At 40.0% G+C, this 14,844-nt stretch overlaps 1 protein-coding gene across 1 annotated transcript in view; it reads left to right on the top strand.

Moving 5' to 3' along the window:
- LOC124622752 (ras-specific guanine nucleotide-releasing factor 2-like) overlaps window positions 1–14,844 on the top strand; it is an 898,440-nt gene that overhangs the window by 304,055 nt on the left and 579,541 nt on the right. The window lies entirely within an intron of this gene.

The following is a 14,844-nucleotide window of genomic DNA, read 5'->3' as shown; positions in this document are numbered from 1 at the left end:
CACGGCGCCAAACACGCATACGACCATCATTGGCACCAAGGCAGAAGCGACTCTCATCGCTGAAGACGACACGTCTCCATTCGTCCCTCCATTCACGCCTGTCGCGACACCACTGGAGGCGGGCTGCACGATGTTGGGGCGTGAGCGGAAGACGGCCTAACGGTGTGCGGGACCGTAGCCCAGCTTCATGGAGACGGTTGCGAATGGTCCTCGCCGATACCCCAGGAGAAACAGTGTCCCTAATTTGCTGGGAAGTGGCAGTGCGGTCCCCTACGGCACTGCGTAGGATCCTACGGTCTTGGCGTGCATCCGTGCGTCGCTGCGGTCCGGTCCCAGGTCGACGGGCACGTGCACCTTCCGCCGACCACTGGCGAGAACATCGATGTACTGTGGGGACCTCACGCCCCACGTGTTGAGCAATTCGGCGGTACGTCCACCCGGCCTCCCGCATGCCCACTATACGCCCTCGCTCAAAGTCCGTCAACTGCACATACGGTTCACGTCCACGCTGTCGCGGCATGCTACCAGTGTTAAAGACTGCGATGGAGCTCCGTATGCCACGGCAAACTGGCTGACACTGACGGCGGCAGTGCACAAATGCTGCGCAGATAGCGCCATTCGACGGCCAACACCGCGGTTCCTGGTGTGTCCGCTGTGCCGTGTGTGTGATCATTGCTTGTACAGCCCTCTCGCAGTGTCCGGAGCAAGTATGGTGGGTCTGACACACCGGTGTCAATGTGTTCTTTTTTCCATTTCCAGGAGTGTAATTTCTGAAGAAGTAGTGTGGTGTCACAAAATTGTGGAAACAAAATTGCACAGGGAGCAAGTACACCATTGTACAAATCATAATAGCTGATGCTGAAATTTTGGTGCTGCAAGACATGTGCCATAAAGGGTATAACGTGCATAAAGTGTGTATCATCTCATGTGCATAAAAGTAAGTCGAAAATGAAAGCTATGATGCTGCAAAAGGGATAATAAATATGGTCTAGGTAAAACACTAAAGAAGGACTGCAAAGTCAAAACTATTGTCATGCTGTTAGAACTGTTGCATGTGTCAAAATATACGAGGATCATCCACAAAGTAAGTTCTGTTTCTATTTCTATCCGCGGCAGTGCTATGATTGCAGTTCTGAGCATGTGCGGCAGTTACTTTGACTCAAGGAGAACATATGTTTGCCATTTTCAGATCTCTGCAACTGACGTGTGCTTTTTAGTGCTTCTTTATAATGTCAGCTGTAATTCAAAATGCCGCCGCTTGTGAAATCAGATCTGTCATTCGTTTTCTAAATGCAAAGAAAGTTAAATCAAAGGAAATTCATCAGCAAATCTGCCGAGGCATATGGACAAAATACTATGAGTGATTCAATGGTTAGAAAGTGGGTCAGACTGTTCAATGAAGGACGTGATCACGTGCATGATTAAGAATGAAGTGGATGCCTGTCTGTGGTTACTGATGATCTGGTTCACACAATTGAAGAGAAGATTAAGCACAACCACAAGTTTACACTTAGTGCCCCTGCTATGGAAGCTCCGCAAATCTCACAATCACTAATTAAGAAATTGTTACTGAAAGACTGAAATTTTGAAAACTTTGCTCATTTTGGGTACCCAAAGTTCTTTCGGAAAAAGGATGAGCAGTGCCCTTCAGTTTTTGACATGCTACAAGGAGGAAGGCGATGGTTTTTGTACGGCACCCCTGAAACAAAAAGGCAATCAATGGAATGGAGGCACACTTCATCCCCAATGAAGGCTAAACCTAAGCAAATCTTGATACCTTGAAAAGTCATGTTCACCGTTTTTTGGGACATCAAAGGCATTTTGCTGATTGATTTCTCACCATGAGGCCAAACAATCAATGCACATGGTTACTGCGAGACCATTAAGAAATTGTGCCACGCAATACAGAACAGGCGCCGAGGATTACTGTCAAAGGGTGTTGTTTTTTTCCAAGATAATGCCTGACCTCACATGGTGAATGTGACCAAACAATTCTTATGGGAATTTCACTGGAATGCGCTTGATCACCCTCCGCACAGCCCGGACCTCACTTCTAGCATCTTTCATCTCTTCTTACACCTAAAATCTGTCCTTGGTGGTCAACATTTCAAAGATGATGACGAGTTGAAAGAACATGTTACCACATGGTTGAATACACAGGAAGAAACCTTATATGAAGAAGGCATACAAAAACTTGAGCCATGCTATGACAAGTGCCTACAAAATTTCGGAAGCTATGTAGAAAAGTAGTTTAGCAGCTGTAGATTTCTGTACAATAAATATTTTTTCTGTAGCTGTACACATTTGTTCTAAATAACCAAACGAAACTTATTTTGTGGAAATACCTCGTAAATATGGCAAACTCATGAAACAAAATAATGAATGTGATAAGAAAAGCTATAGTGAACTATTATTAGATATTGACACTAGGACTTGTGGAAAAATGCTGGAAAACTGCTAAAAATGATATTCTAAGTGTAAAGTGTGAGACAAAATTTCACTTTCAATGTGCAGAGGTAGACTCCTCACTGAAATGAAACAACAACCTTACAAAGTACTATTATATTAAGTAGGTCCACAAGTATCCTGTCAATAAACAGACTTGAAGTACTTGGTGACATCATTGATGATGGTGCTTTTGTACATCATACTGAAAATACTCAAATCCTGTGTGCTGCAGTAACACTTCTCAGAAAGACTATTGCTTCTAAAACTCAAAGTGAACATATTCAGATTCTTTGTCTTGCTGTTCCTCAAAACATCCACCAATATGATTTGGACTGTAGTGGCCTGAAGAAGCGTGTGATTCTTTCCAGTAATCACAACAGTCAAAGTTGGTGCACCCCTATCGCAAATAAGAAAGCGTGTTAGTGTGGAAGAAAATGGTAACTTGATGTTTGAGGATTTCATTGGTCTATTTGGCAGCTCAAATGACATGTATAAGAATAAAACATCAGTAGCCTGCCAAGAACTAAGAAACTAACAGCTTGTGTGGTCTAGGGCAGACAAAAGTTGTGTCTGTAAACATTCTGCACTGGTATGACTTGGTGATGTGTAAACCAGAAAATCAGTGCTACAAATCAACAGCTCTTGAGTAGATGCAAATGGTTTATAAACATAAAAACTCTGGATATCATTGGCGTTGGTCAAAGATTTAGTACCACATGTAGTCTTCATTTGAATGGCCTTGGAAAAAAAGTTTGTAAAACAAAAACTAGTCATAACAATCCTTGGAATTCTTTTATATCACACACAAGACTACTACAAAAAGAGAAACTAATTTTTAAATCACAGCAGTCAAAGCAGGTGCACCCCTATCACAAATTAGAAAGCATGTTCGTGTGGAGGAAAATGGTAATCTGCTGTTTAAGGATTTCATTGGTCTATTTGGCAGCTCAGATGACATGACCACACTAACATATTCCAGTAATAGTTAACACTTGGAGAAGAATTTTTTGGCTAAGGAGAAGAGAAAGCTTCAGAGTAAATGTTGTACATTTTGATAATGATGTAGCTCATGTCAGTGTAACATTAATGAATCTGTCAGAAATAAAATACATAATCTGCATCGCATAAAAATATTTCATTGAAATATAAGAAATCTTTTAAATAAAAAAGAACAGCTGCTGCTTTTTCTTCAAGAAACAGTTGGATCAGATGAAACTATTGCTTACGTGCTCTGGTTAACTGGACAACATCTACAAGCTACAGAAATTAATCAGATACATTTGAATAGCTATAAAAGTGGTTCTTACTAATGCAGGATCTGCGTAAGACATGGGGATGGCAATTTACAGGCACAATACTCTTAGGCATAAGTCATAGATGTAAATCAGTAGTGTATTGAACAGCAAACTGAATGCTGTGCCGTCAGATAAGATCTAGAAACTCAGTAGTCTACAGGGCACCTATGGGGAACACTCAGAAGTTCCTTTCTTGGCTAGAATCAGTTCGTACAAAACTTTATAAGAATAACAGTAAGATAATAGTATGTGGTGATTGTGACATTAATTTCCTTTCAAATAATAACAGTCATAAACAGCTGGAATCATTATTGTCTGTTTTCAAACTACTCTCAATTATGTAGTTCCCAACAAGGGTGTAAGGGCACAGCAAATATCAATGACTGATAATTTGTTCCTTGACCCCACAGATTACAGTTTAATAAAAACACAGGCTGTAATAAATCATCTGTCTGATCGTGATGGTCAAATGACAACTTTAAAACCTGCCAGTAGAAAAATGCTAAATGGTCGTACTAAGTAAAAAATGTTAGAACAATAAATACTGAATCTGCTACTTTGTTTAGAACTAGTTTACATCAGGAACAATGGGAGGTAGTTTACGAAGCAGGCACATAAAATGACAAATTCAGTTAACTAACGAAACAAACACTGTTTTAGTGTTTGTTTGGTTAATTTACAATGTTTCACCAAGAACCCATAGTTGATTAAATTAAATGAAATTCAGTTCATTCCTGAACTTATTTCTCAAACATTTTGAAGCCTGTTTCCCCCAAAGACTGATTAAAATCAGACAAGTGTGTAGTGGAAAGAAAGAGTGGTTAACAATTGATATTAAAATATCATGTGCCAAAAAGAGGGAGCTGTATATAGAACAGAGGACTAGCACAACGTAGCAGTGGAATTGCATTACAAAAAATACTAAAAATGTGAACTGCTATGTCATAAAACAAAAACAAAAATTAATTAATTAACTTGCTCTTTGACTTTCGTCTTTGACAAAGATAAGACAGGTACTGCATTAAACAACTCTCTTTTGAATTTGTGTGCCTAGATGCATACAGTCCAAATTTTTACCTGTCTAATACAAACAATCTGTGAAAAAACGTGACTGTAGATGAATGTATTTTCTTCATGGCTTCTGTAACGAGAGAATGAGTTAGGTACAGGATGAGTTGGCAGTCAGAGGTTTATGCTTCTCCAGTTCTCAGAGAATGCCTGGCAAAGTCGGAGAAAACTGCTACAACTCGGGATGAAGGCACCGCCTCCCTTAGCAGCTACAATATTCACAGTCGCCATAAGATTTTCGCTTCTGGAAACACTTTCAGAATTATTAGGTTGAACAACAGTGGCAGTATGATATCTTCTGACTAACAGCTGATGCCGAAATATTGCACATTGTTCGGACCATGATAGTAGCAGATTCACCCAGTATTGTTAATTCATGCAGAAATCACTATCTACTGTATTGCTAAACACACAAATAGTTTTTATGAAGGTCCAAGGATCCATCATTGAATAAAGGTTCGTAAATGGTATTTACCTTCTTTTTTCCACAAATTCAATTTTTATTCTTGATAATCGGTATTACATGTTGACTTCTGCACTTCAGATTACTTCTATATTCAAAACTTATCTCCAGCAATTACAAGAAAACATAGATACTTCTCTTTTTTTTCTGCAAAGAGCATTGTCGTCAGAGCAAAGAGCATTGTCCTATAAAATTATGGTAGCACATCATCTCTGGTACTTGCATATGGATTATTACAATCATATTACATTTCATGGGGACATTACATGGCTCCTCTTGCTCACAAATTTCTTTTTAATTTACAAAAATATTTTGTGTGACCACATAGAAATTAAATCATTAGATTTCTTGGCAACTCTCACTACCGGCTGGCATAAATAATCATACTAAATTTCTCGGGCATGGTTGGCAGAGGATACCCAAGATCAAAACTCCCCAATGGGCCTCACCAGACTGGTTGTAATTATCATATTTAGCAAAACAGTGGAATTTTGAATCAAAGATGTTGGTTTCCAGCATGAATGAATTAAAAAAAAAATCATTTAAATGTTTGCAGAACAGTTTAGAATCTCTGAAAATGGAGTTATTCACACAACGCAAGATTATGGATATTATGTTGGTGATGCGATGAGAATGGTACGACATTGACAGTGCGATGCTGATGGTACAGCAGGATGGTGAGAAGGTGCAAGACATCAGGGTGGAATGGTGGTGGTCGGTGGTGATGGCTGGTCAGTTGGTTAGATACAAAGCTGTTAGTGAAGGACTGGAGGCTGGTATGGAACTGCTAAGGCCTCACAGGACCAGGATCGAAGTTCTTACGACATGCAACAAGGTACAAAAGAATGAGCAAGGACAAAAAGTCAAACTACAGTGCCTATCTGAATTCAACTCTACCCAACTCGCTCCTGTGTATAAACAGTCCACTTTGGTTCATGTTTGTACTTGCACCCAGAATGACCAGCAATCAAAAAAAAGGTCACAGCACGGTGAAAACAATGAACACTGAGATATCTTCACAACGCCAGATACGTTGTCCAGAGTATCCACAATTACATTCAAAAATGACACTAGAAATCTTCAGAGAAGATTGGTGTAAACAGTCACATGTGTACTAGCGGTTGACCTGGATGGATCTCTGTCTTTGCATAGTAACACTAGTATGCCTAACACCGCAAAAACAACATCACTGGCAATTGGCAACACTTCCTTTGAAGTTTCATTGTCAGTCAGGACACAGGCTGCTGTGTGTGCGCGCGTGCGCGTGTGTGTGTGTGTGTGTGTGTGTGTGTGTGTGTGTGTGTGTGTGTGTGTGTGTGTGTGTGTGCATGCACTTATAACCTTAGCAGCACTAGACTAATAAAGGATAAAAGAACAGGAAAGGGATAGGATACTCTATTCAGACGAAAGAGTCCACAAAACTCACGTAACACTGAGACACAAAATCAGAAACTTGCAGAAAAAGTAACCATAACTAAACCACATAGTTATATCCCTACATCTGGATTGTAAGTTCACTCGTTTTAGAACACCACTTCATGGCACACAATGGTGGCATATTATCAACACATGGCATAGGAAACAAATTACATAACTACTACACACATAAAAAAGTTTTGCATCACATTGGTTCTGAGAGTTCCGAAACCTGTATAGATAATTGGAATAGAGATCAACATAAACATCATTTCCGCCCTTTTTATTGCTCATGAAAATCACACATTACATGTTGTACCGCCATACAGTGAGACCTTCAGAGGGGGTGGTCCAGATTGTTGTACACACCGGTACCTCTAATACCCAGTAGAACATCTTCTTGGATTGATGCATTCTTGTATTCACTGTGGCATACTAGCCACAAGTTCATCAAGGCACTGTTGGTCCACATTGTCCCACTCCTTAACGATGATTTGGCACAGATCCCTCAGAGTGGGGTTGGTGGGTCACGTCATCCACAAACAGCCCTTTTCAATCTATCCCAGGCATGTTTGATAGGGTTCATGTCTGTAGAACATGCTGGCCATTATAGGCTAGCGATTTTATTATCCTGAAGGAAGTCATTCACAAGAAGTGCTCGACAGGGGTGCGAATTGTCATCCATGAAGACGAATGCCTCGTCAATATGCTCCCAATATGGTTGCACTATTGGTTGGAGGATGGCATTCCCATATCATACAGCCATTACGTCGTCTTCTGTGACCACCAGCAGCATATATTGGTGACCACCAGCAGCATATATTGGCCCCACAGAATGCCACCCCAAAATAGCAGGGAACCTCCACCTTGCTGCACTCGTTGGACAGGGTGTCTAAGGCATTCAGCCTGACTGGGTTGCCTCCAAACATGTCTCCAACGATTGTCTGGTTGAAGGCATATGCGACACTCATCGGTGAAGAGAATGTGATGCCAATCCTGATGGGTCCATTCAGCATGTTGTTGGGCCCATCTGTACCATCCTGCATGGTGTCGTGGTTGCAAAGATGGACCTCGCCATAGACATTGGGAGTGATGTTGCACATCATGCTTTGTATTGTGCAAAGTTTGAGTCTCAACACGACATCCTGTGGCAACACAGAGAGCATTATTCAACATGATGGTGTTGCTGTCAGGGTTCATCCACTGCAAGAGTAGCCCTTGGCCTTCTGAGTGATGCATGTCATCGATAGTTCCTGTCTCTCTCTATCTCCTCCATGTCCGAACAAAATCCCTTTTGGTTCACTTTCCAATGTCTGGACACTTCCTTTGTTGAGAGCCCATCCTGGCACAAAGTAACAATGCAGATGCGATCGAATCACGGTATTGACCATCTAGGCATGGTTGAACTACAGACAACATGAGCCATGTACCACCTTCCTGGTGGAATGATTGGAACTGATCGGCTGTTGGACCCTCTCCATGCAATAGGCACTGCCCATGGATGGTTCTTTACGTCTTTGGGCCATTTTAGTGACATCTCCGAACATTCAGAGGGACTGTGTCTATGATACAATACCCACAGTCAACATCTATCTTCAGGAGTTCTGGGAACTGGGATGATGCAAAACTTTTTTTTGATGTGTGTATTTACAGATCATATAGTTACACAGATCATGGCATACATATAAAAAGAAATACACAGAAATATTTACAGAACATTTTTAAATCCTTATGGGCTGGCTGGTGTGGCTGTGCGGTTCTAGGCGCTTCAGTCTGGAACCACGAGACCGCTATGGTCACAGGTTCGAATCCTGCCTCGGGCATGGATGTGTGTGATGTCCTTAGGTTAGTTATGTTTAAGTAGTTCTAAGTTCTAGGGGACTGATGACTTCAGATGTTAAGTCCCATAGTGCTCAGAGGCATTTGGACTAATCCTTATGAGGGCACACACTTTATATTCAATGCCTTTGATTATGCCAACAGATATGCACCTGGATGTGGCAGTTTTATAACAACATATGGTCCATGGTATATTCTGTGCCACTTCTTGGTCCACTTCTCCAGAAGTGAAGATCTTGAATGAGAACTCAATATTACCAAATCTCCAACATTATAATATTGTGTTCTCTTTAATCCTTTGTCGTGTCTCTTCTTTCTAATAAGGACTTTCTCTTTCATGTTGAGGTAAGCATCATGAATTTTTTCTTCCCACAAGATCATATTTCAGAGTATCTTCAGTAATGCTTGCACCCGCTCATTATTTTCTTCAGTATTTAGAAGTAATTCTTCTGGAGTATAGCCAGTAGTTGTATGTGGCATGTTATTTATGATTATAGTGAAGTCTTGCAACAGATCAATCCACTTGGTTTGCTTCGTTGAGCAGTAGGTTCTCATAAAATGATTTAACTCTCTAAATACACATTCTGGGATTGTAACATGAAATTTTGACATGTGTAATATTTGTTTCCTGTAAAGCCTTCTTCCAAGTATAACACGTGAAAATCATTGCATTGTGTGTCAGAATTGTTCTTGGCTTTGCTGGTGGGTAATCGGATTGGGCGCAACATTACATACTTAGAAAACATATCCAAAAATCATGTATTTATTACCTCCTCTTGCCCTCGGAACTGGCCCACAGATGTCTATAGAGACCAGATCTAAGAGCTTATGTGGAATGATTGAGTGCATCTCATCTTGTGTACCTTAGTTACATGGCTTAGTCAGCTGAAAAACGTTGCATTTCTTCATAACAGTAGCTACCTATTTTGCTTGCACATTTAAGTACGCCAAAATGTTCCCAAACATAGTCAGTGTGCAGTATGAGCCTTTCCATGTAATCTTCTGGTATACATACACACCACTTACCTGAAGTATCAGACCTTCTGTAGAATAAAACATTATCAACTACTTTGAAAAATCTTTGGAGCTGCCCTTGGTCTGGCTGACTCAGTTCATTCAAAATTATAGACCGACGACCATCTCGTTGCTGGAGGAGAGATGGTTACTACACAAGTATAAATAATATATCCTGGATTCCAAATCTTTTATAAGCAAGATCCTATGTTGCTTCTCCTCATCTCCCACAATGCTAATGTTCTCCAAACCTTCAGGTAGTCTGGATAAAGCATCTGTGATCTGGTTATGTTGTCCCTTTATGTATACAACTCTGAAATTATATTCATGTAAAGCCAAGGTCTCATGTGATAGACGAGCATGAAGTAGCTTGCATTGTTGCAAGAATGTGAGAGATTGATGATCACAGTATGTTGTAGTGCGTGCTCCAAACAAGTAATAGTGGAATTTTCAAAATGCCCACTCAACCGCCAAAGCTTCCAATTCTTTGGTTGTATAGGAGCACTCGCAATATGGTAACACGCTACTTGCGTAAGCTATGGGACAGAATGTTGGCTGATTATTGATTTCCTTGATTTGAAACAAACAGCAACCTAAACCAACACTCGATGATTCAATCATCAAACCAAACTCCAAAGTCATATCTGGGTGGTGAAACAATTTTGCATCTGCAAGTGTGTCATTGATAAGCTGGAATGCAACTTCACAGTCATTTGTCCACCTCCACGGTACATTTTTTTGTAGAAGCTGGTGTAAGGGCTCTGCATTCATCACCTGTTTGTTTAAAAATCGTCTATAGAAGCTCATCATTACTATGAAAGATCTTAACTGCTTCGTGTTTGATGGTGTGGGAAAATTCTTGATGGCGCTCACCTTTCCTGAATCCGGCATTATTCCCATATTGTCTACTATATGCATAAGGAAATGGATTCATTCGAGTGAAAAATGAGATTTTTGCAGGTTAGCTGTCACATCTGCTTTACTAAATGCATTTATGACTCTGGCCAAGAGGTTAATGTGTTCTTCCCAATAATATGTAGCAAAGTCAATATCATTGACAAAAAATGTAAGTTGACTACGCACTTCAGGTCCTAAAACAGCATCCAGTGCCTGGATAGACACACCAGAGCTAACATTTAAGCCAAATGGAAGAACCTTAAAATGATAGCTTCTCCCTGCATAAACAAATGGTGTGTACTTCCTTGATTCAGGACTCAGCATTATCTGCCAGTAAGAAAATCTGAGATCACAAGTTGAAAAGAATTTCATGCCATGACACTTCTGTATAATCTCATCAATATTTTCTGGATGATTGTGGATGTGTCCCTCTGGTTTAGGGACAACCAATAAAGGACTACAGTATTGTCTTGTGGATGGCTCAATCAAGTTCCAACCCAACATTCATTGCAATTCTTCATCGACAGATTGTCATAGTCAGCAAGGTACATGATAAAAACTTTGGTACACTTCTGAATTACACACATAGCCTTTCACTATACCCGCTTTTTCACCAAAGACATTGATATTCTGCTGCAGTAAGTCTGCCAGTTGTTTTCGCTGCCGATCGTCCAAACAGTTAGATTCAGATGCCTTTTGAGGAATAAAATCAGTTAATGTCCATACTTGATAAACCTCTTCTGCATTTGATCTCCGATTCTTCTTGAAACACCTTACAAGATTAATAGTTGAACCCCGACAATATCCTCTGTGGCTACAGCCTTCTCTGATCAGCTCCACACATACACACACATACATACATTCTCATCATCAATCTTAAAAGAGGAACAGACTGCAGAGAAGCTGAATTTTATGTCCTTTTCCTGATTACTCTCAATACCCAAAATACAGTCCTCTGTTAATTTATTTATTAAAAGGAACATGCATAAAGTTGTTACATTTCTATTCTTAATTCAATAAGAGTCTGTATCTTTACCTTGTGTGCCCTTGTACCGACTGCACCTATAACTTCACAATTACACACAGGAAAGACTGGTTGTTTCCGCTCATCTACTAGTCCCTCTCCATCATTGCATTGGAACATAACAACTCTGTTGCCAGAGCCCCTTACATCACAACCGACCATTTCTCCAGGGCATGATCCAGTCGTCTTTAGTTTAACGGATGGGTTCTAGGTTCATTAATGACATCCGTAATCACTGGTGGTTGCTCTTTCCAGTCATTTATATTCAGTGATTGCTGGTTGATATTTTGTGGTTGCCAATTCAGATTATTCCTGTGGAATTGCTGATTATTCTGACTATGTAGGTTGTGGTTATTTTGATTCGCAGTTTGCATCAGGTTGAATCTTCACTCTTTAGGTTTATTTTTCACCCAGTGAGGTTGTAAATGCACTGCATTGGCATACAATATTTGGCCACCATTCAGCTGTTGTTTTTTATGCTGAGCTTGTAAGCCTGAGCTCTGCTGTGCTCTACTATTATTATTGCCGCTCGGTCTGGGGTGATATGCAAAGTTCTTGTTTACGCTAGTTGATGTCTGATTCCTATGATTTGTAGCTCTTGAGTCTTCGTTTAATAGGGTGATGATGTGGACGACAGAGAGAAAGCCTTCAACATTGTCTTCGGGAGCATACATGACTTTTTCATGTATCTCAACCAGTAACTTTGCCTTAAATATCCACTTGTGGGGCTGGAGTATCTCAGTATCTACTTCTATTCAGGTACTTCCCAAAGTACTGACACAAGTTCCCACTCTTGACTGAAAATGGTTCTGGATTATAAACCTCTTTTTTCAGTCGTTCTTGAATTCCCTTAGACCAATACCTACTCAAAAACCCTCACTCAAAATCCTTGTAGGTGTCACAGGTTTCCATAATATCCGTGCACTATAAACTACCTTCCCCTTGTATGTAGCCAGTGACAAAAGAAATCTCTTGCGTGTCAGTCCATGCACAGGGTAAAACACCTCTGAACCTGTGAATGAAAATGATGGCTTGGAACTGCCGGTGCTTTAGGAGCATGTCCTCCATCAACATTTGTGCATATACATTGTTGGGTGGTATATTGCCATAAATAATCAGACACCACATGTGCACTTTTTGTCGTAGGTGTCGAGCTACTCATCACTGATGCTGAATTTGTCACATTTTGCTTCAGTTTGTTGGAAAATGTGATGTGTGTGTGTGTCATTACCACTCGCTCTTATTTCCTTTAGTGACTTGGAACATTCTTCAACTGATTTTGTTATATTGTCTTTCCACTTAGAGAACTCTTGACCAAATTGTTGGCTTGTCACATCACTGTCAATCTGGATCGTGGAACTGATACATTAGGCAGTTGAACATTTTGCACAGCTCGTTGCAGTTGTTCATTAACACTCTTCTATAACTGTGACACAATCTGATTTAACAAGTTCCAATTTGGACACAAGAGAATCTATGGTTGTGATAACATCTTTTACTTCGGAGATTTCCTCAGGAACTTTCTCCTGGGACAGCTTAATATTAGCCTTTACCATAGCAAGATCACTTTGTTGAATGCTCAAATGATCGACTTTGCATCTCAGACTCTCAAAATCTTGTTTGGTTGGCAATGACTCAACCATAGCAATATACTCTTGCATAGTTAGCCTGATAATTGCTTGTTCAGTTACTAGTGTCTCCTGCTGCTTAACGAGACTGTCTTGTTTAGCAGAGACACTTGCCTGTTCTACTGCTACAGTATGAACTATAGCAGAAATTTTGTCTTGTTCTGCTGCCATTGATTCTTGTGCGGAAGCTATCCTAGACTGTTCAATTGCTATGGAGTGCACTTTAGCAGACATCAATTGTTGATTTGCTGTTAAAATCTGCACTGTTTGGGATATACTAATTAACAGATCTTTAGTGTTAAACTCCTCAGTCCTAGCTGTGGTCATTACAGATACTAAAATATCAGTGGAACAGACATCCTCAACTGATTAAATATTGTCTGTTGTATTCTGTTCCCGTTTCATTCTTGACTGGGCGTGTGTCCTAGCCATAAATCACCAGACAAAAACATCTTCACACGACCCACATAGTTTCAGAATACACACATAAAACATACAAATCTACACATGAAATTTTTTAAATATACATGTATAACTAATAGAAATAGGGAAACTCTACAGAAAAGGACAGTATTAGATTGCCTGCAGCCTGGACATTCAGATGACCTGTTGAGATGAACCATACAGCTTCAATCTACCAGCCCTTCTGTCCCCGTTGTGGACTCGAACAAGTGCAGGGTATGCAGCACAGAAACACATGTTATAGTAATCTTTTTTATCACTATCATACATACATGGAAATGATACAAAATTCTAACAAGTTCCTCAACTTTGCAAGCAGTCCTGTCAGTTGCTCGTCACTATAAAATGTGAACTGCTACATCGTAAAAGGAAAAAAATTAATTAATTACCTTACTCTTTGACTTTTGTCTTTGATAAAGATAAGACAGGTACTGCATTAAAAACCTCTATTTTGAATTTTTTCGCCTAGACGCATACATTATAAAATTTTTACCTGTCTAATACAAACATTCTGTGAAAAAAATAGATGAATGTATTTTCTTCATGGCTGCTGTAAGGAGAGAATGGGTTAGGTACAGGATGAGTTGGCAGTTGGAGGTTTCTGCTTCTTCGGTTCTCAGAGAATGCCAGGCAAAGTCGGAGAAAACTGCTACATCTCGTGATGAAGACATCGTCTCCCTGAGCAGCTAGAATTTTCACAGTCGCAGTAAGATTTTCTTTTGTGGAAACACTTTCAGAATGATAAGGTTGAACAACAGTGGCAGTATGATATCTTCTGACTAACAGACTTGTCGCTTACGGAACGTCTTAAACATACGAGCTGATGGTGAAATATTGCGTGTCGTTCGGACTGTGATAGTAGCAGATTCACCCTGTATTGTTAATTTGTGAAGAAATCACTATGCACCATATTGCTAAACACACTACTAGTTTTTATGAAGGTCCAAGGCTCCAACATCTAATAAAGGTTTGTAAATGATATTTACCTTCTTTTATCCACAAATTCAATTTTTAACTCTTGATGATCGGTATTACATGTTGACCTCTGCACTTCAAATTACTTCTATATTCAAAACTTATCTCCAGCAATTACAAGAAAACATAGATGCTCCTCTTTTTTTTTTTCCAGCAAAGAGCGTTGTCGTCAGAGCAAAGAGCGTTGTCACATCAAATTACGGTAGCGCATCATCACTGGTACTCGCAGCTGGAATATTACAGTCATTTTACATTACATACTGAAGAATACTAACATGTGTTATCAGAAATGCCAACCACATGCATTATCCACAG

This window comes from Schistocerca americana, chromosome 7, assembly GCF_021461395.2.
Source record: "Schistocerca americana isolate TAMUIC-IGC-003095 chromosome 7, iqSchAmer2.1, whole genome shotgun sequence".
Lineage (NCBI taxonomy): Eukaryota > Metazoa > Arthropoda > Insecta > Orthoptera > Acrididae > Schistocerca > Schistocerca americana.
This window is presented reverse-complemented; position numbering and strand designations above follow the sequence as displayed.